The following is a 321-nucleotide window of genomic DNA, read 5'->3' as shown; positions in this document are numbered from 1 at the left end:
ATTTTAATTTTAATTCAAATTATTAAATGGATGCCATGCCACCTTATTGGGACAAAAGCCCTCCCTACACCTACCAACCCTACCCGATACTTTATTTTCAACTTTTTGATTATTTCCTTCATTTTTATTAAAAATAAATGCTTTTCTGATGTGATTTGAAATTTGAAAAGGGAGAAAAAAAGTTTGACATACGCTTTACCATCTGCGCCACTGAATCTGTCGAATGATGATCTAATGTTGACTAGCCCAATCACACGTTGGTGGGAGTAATTAGTGTAAATAGCCTTTGCCAACAAGGCGGGCTATTTGCACTTAGTGTAA

The sequence above is a fragment of the Sinocyclocheilus rhinocerous genome, unplaced genomic scaffold, assembly GCF_001515625.1.
Source record: "Sinocyclocheilus rhinocerous isolate Xijiao unplaced genomic scaffold, SAMN03320098_v1.1 scaffold1446, whole genome shotgun sequence".
In the NCBI taxonomy this organism is placed as follows: domain Eukaryota; kingdom Metazoa; phylum Chordata; class Actinopteri; order Cypriniformes; family Cyprinidae; genus Sinocyclocheilus; species Sinocyclocheilus rhinocerous.
Note: the sequence above shows the minus strand (reverse complement) of the source record.